We start from the raw sequence: 4,527 nt of genomic DNA, 5'->3' as shown, positions 1-4,527 counted from the left end.
TCTGCGTTTCAAAGGAATTTTGTGATTTCCCTTTGAAAATAGAAGATAGAAGAGAGAGAAAGAAAGAGAGAGAGCTGTTTGCTAGTTGTGCTAGTTGTCTCTGTTATACTAGCTTACCTGGTTTGAGAACAGGTAAGAATGTGCGCCTACCTTCCACCACGTAGGCTTTGCCATTGTTTAGACACCCTAGGTAGAGGGCAGGTGCCACCTACTGTATTTTCTGGTAGCATAGCCTCGAGTAGTCAGCTAGTCTGTTTCTGTTTGTTAGTTAGGTTAAGCTTCCAAAATACAGCCTAGAGTAGACCTTTTTCTTATGTTCATTTCTTTGGCACTGTCCATGTTCTTTTGCCAGTGTGAGTCTAGTCTTCTTGACTCTGTGAAATACTTTTATTAGCTTACTGCTCTTGACCATTAAAACAATAACTACTCTAGACTCTGGTCCTGCTTTTTGTCCAAACAACCCGCAACAACTAAATGGTTATTGTTCCCATGCTGCCCTAGGCCTAGGTGGGAACGTAACAACTGAAATGAATGATCATAAAATTTAATATAAGCCAAGTGGCGATAAACACAATAAATCTTTCATTCTTCTTTTGGAGTGAGTCTCCTGTTCCATTTGTACAATTAATTCATTCGGCACTGTTTACTCATTACCCAGTAGGCTGGGTGTAATTATTGGGCATGTTACCCCAGCAAACATGTTACCCCAGCAAACATGACTTTGAGAGCAAACACAGAGAGAGGAGCTTTGTTAGTTTAAATAAGAGTTTAAACCCAAAAACACCCAGGATCCAGAACTGGTCCTCTCTCCATCTTCACACATTTTCTGCACAATTTTTCTTTTTGCACTATGACACTTTAATCTCTGGACTGTCACTTTAACTCTGGACTTGCACAGCACAGTGTGGTCTGTGTGATGATGTGAAGGGTGAAAATTGGGGGCTCACTTTAATTAGTGTTTGCCACTCACAAGGCCCCACATTTACAAGCAATCTACAGGTAAAAAAAAAACCCATTATATATATATTTTTTTTGTGGAAATATAATTTTTTTTCTTTCTCGCTTATAAGGGTAAGAAAATGTTAGAAAAAAATTTGGACACAAAAATTGGACAGTCAGATATATTGTGTAATGTATGGAAATGTAATACCAATGTAGACGTGGTCAACCAACAAAGGTCACTCCAGAATTAAGATGTGTCTCTTTTAATGTTAATATTCATTAGTGCAAATTAATACTGTACAACCTTGGTGTGCATGGAAAAGATACAAGAATAAAGCCACTACTTTAAAAAAAGCTGACCATCTAACAATTGCTAAATATAATGTAGACAAGCCTGAGAACTATTGGAATAAAGTTTTGTACATGGATGGGATGCCAAAATGCTAAAACAAAGAAGGTTTAAAAGGTAAAAAAAAAATAGCTTAATCAAGATTCCTCCTAACACTTGATGTGAAACAGGGTTAATTTCTAAAATAAAAGGCATCTTTATTTTAAGCTTCCTAACTAGATTAGCAATATGTCCTTTAAATTATAGTGTATTATCTATCCATATAACCAAGTATATTATATATATTTTTTAAGACATCCCTTTTCAATAGATTTAACATCAGATGTGAAAATGCTAACATTATCAAGCAGCTGTGATTGAGTTTTTTTTTTTTTTTTTACAGTGCAAAAAGTAGAAATCTAAACAAGTGTATTTATCTTGTATTCCGACTTAAAATCTTATAATTGTTATTTTAATATTTATTTACTTATCAAGCACCGGGTGTGTAAGACTATTTCACTTGTTTTAAGGGTGTCTGTCTTATGTTATCTCACTTAAATATAACATCTTACTACAGGGCAATTTATAAGTAAAACAAGCCATATTCTTGAGAGAAAAGCTGCAATCAACTTTGATGACAGGGAGTTCAAGATATTAAGTTCTGTTTTAAGAATAAGATTTTTAGTGATTTCCTAATATAAGCAACATCATAAGTAATAATCTTAATACAAACAGCCTTAACTAAGATTTAAATAAAAACAAATCATAATCCAGATATGAATCAAACTGCTTTTATTCAGAAATATATGAATGGTTGCATATGCATGCATTCATGTATGCGTCACCATTAATATTAATTGACAAAAACCACAGACCAGTATTGTCCAAGGTCAATACATTGTGTGACAAGCACATAATTAATTGGTGTGTAATGATCACATTAGGTCTTTGTGTGTGACAAGCACATAAGTTAAACTGTACAGCAACAAAACAAATTTTTGACCACATGAAATATCATATGAGGCACCCATTAAAAATACATTTGCTTTCCCTCTGCAAACTTAGAAGACTTGAAAAAAATAACTTCTTACAGTCGGCATCTCTGATGCTTTACCCATTGTTTAGGAGTCATTAGTGGATCTGTGAAGTGCAATGACATCTCCAAGATAATATTTCACTGGAACGTACATACTGCTTTTGAAACTGAATGAGTAGTAGGATGTAAAATCTACTAGTTTTTCAGCATCTACCAACTCAGATGCCTGGGCAAGGTTTGGGACGTCAACTTCATATGCTAGAAAATCTCTATTCAGGTGCAAGGTGTCATAGGGTTGATATTCAAAGCAATAGAATGATGAGTTTACCACTAGGATGTCTTGTATAAGTCTGAATTCAGGAACATTATCATTTACTTTGGTAACAATCAAAGACTTCTTGCATGTTTACTTATTTCCATTTAGAACAAGTCACTTGACCGAAACAACATGTTGCATTGTGGGTGTGTCAAAGTTCTCAAGTCCGATTTGAGAAGGATCTCTGTCGGGTTGCTCAGTTCACTTTCGTTTAGTTTCTGTAGTCCTGCTTCTTGGTGGGCATCCAGTTGACAGATATAAGGCATGCGTACGTTTTATATGATAGTAAAAGGAGTTAAAAACCCTGTACTCTTCTGCGTAGGCATCGATACCACAAATGACACGAAAATCAGGGCTGCGACGATGTGCTCTGTTGATGTGGCTCAAAAGAGACTTTAAAGTCAGGGCTATAAATACAAAGCAAATCACGCACCGCCAACTCATTGCAGCTGTCAAACGATTATCTAGCGTGTTGAGCCGAAAAAATCTATTAGCTAGTTCAAAAGGAAAACTTCTTGAAGTGTCCCTAAAGCACAGTATGTACTCTGCTGCGAACTGAAGTAAAATTACTTTTTCTCAATCTCGCGCGGCTCTATTTGGCTTATACCACCCGTCACAAAGGGGGGGGGGGTGTTAGTTAAGTAGCTGGAAATCAGTATAATGTATATATATTTTTTCAATTAAATTTTAGTAATAAACTGTAAATAAAGATGGGAATCTACTTTTGAATTGTTATTAAATCTCATGAAATACATCCCAGAGCAAACAAATGTTCAAATGTGATGTATTGATAAACCCCTCCTCACTACAGTAGTTTGAATTTTAGCTACTGACATTCTCAAATGCGCAGATAAAACTGCAATCAGTCACTAAAAAGTCGTTGGAATCCAGTGGTCATAAGACGAAGTCAGAACTGTTTGCGTGAAATAGAAGTAGTTATTGAACTTCAGTTTGCGTAAGAAATTGTGTATTTCATAGCGACTCATTTTTTAATATTTTTAAATGTATCTGTTTGTTAAACGCAGCTAGCTAGCTACGACTAACAACCAGTCAAGGAGGTAACCTAGCACTTTCTCCTCATCTAACTTTAGTCTTTCCGCCTAGATATCAGTGATGTCGGAGATGGGCACTTTCAAGAAGTTGGATGACACAACATTTACCTTTTTAAAAGGTAAGATTTAATAGCGAGTACTAACTGTAGTGCCCTGTGCAGTTAGCTAAATGAGCACAGGCTTTGCTAACTCAGTTAAGGTTGCTGTGTAACGTAGGCCTTTCATGTCTGGCGTTTTCCGGTTTCTCTGATAGCATTGCGTGCCTGAGGCAATGCATTGGACCGATTAGTGTCGACAGTGCGAGAGATCTACTTGTGCTTTTGTCAGGTAATAAGTGATGTATTGAGTATGTTTAAAACCGAACAGAGCGTTTTATTTGAAAACTTAAACTGACAAATTTTACAGTATGGTTGGCAAAGTATTTTTGAGTGTTGTTATGGACTTTCTAGAAATATGGTGTTTCTGACATAAATGCACCTAAAAACTGTCTGGGGTGGTGTACATTGAATACTAGTTCTGGACAACTATAAGATGTAAACAGACTGTAACATCCCTTTAATTTACCAAAAAGAGCTCTTGATTTTCATTTTTCCTACATGTGGAAGCCTCCTGTTTTACTCGTTTATTTTGTGAGTGGAGAAGACTATTGTTTTATTTGTATACTGAATGATTTGCAGGTTCTCAGTGAACTTTGCAGGATTGTCAGCAAAGACAACACTGCTTACATTAAGGAGATGAAGGAGCGCTGGGACACCTTCCAGAGCCAAGCGGTCTTTTACGGTATTATGAAAAAGGTGATGAAGCCACCGATGACATTTAACACAGGTAAGATCTACATTTCTCTTTGCTTTTT

General features: G+C 36.1%; 1 long non-coding RNA gene across 1 annotated transcript; it reads left to right on the top strand.

Annotated features, from left to right (window-relative positions):
- The first annotated feature begins 3,299 nt into the window (after nt 1-3,299).
- Nucleotides 3,300-4,098, top strand: LOC310733076. The gene is made up of 3 exons (XR_014535618.1): nt 3,300-3,626; nt 3,678-3,793; nt 3,891-4,098. It is a non-coding gene; the product is annotated as an uncharacterized lncRNA (long non-coding RNA).
- Nucleotides 4,099-4,527: the final 429 nt, after the last annotated feature.

Source organism: Silurus aristotelis (genome assembly GCF_946808225.1).
Source record: "Silurus aristotelis genome assembly, chromosome: 11".
Taxonomy (NCBI): domain Eukaryota; kingdom Metazoa; phylum Chordata; class Actinopteri; order Siluriformes; family Siluridae; genus Silurus; species Silurus aristotelis.
The sequence above is the reverse complement of the archived record's forward strand: the minus strand, read 5'-3'. Positions and strand labels throughout refer to the sequence as shown.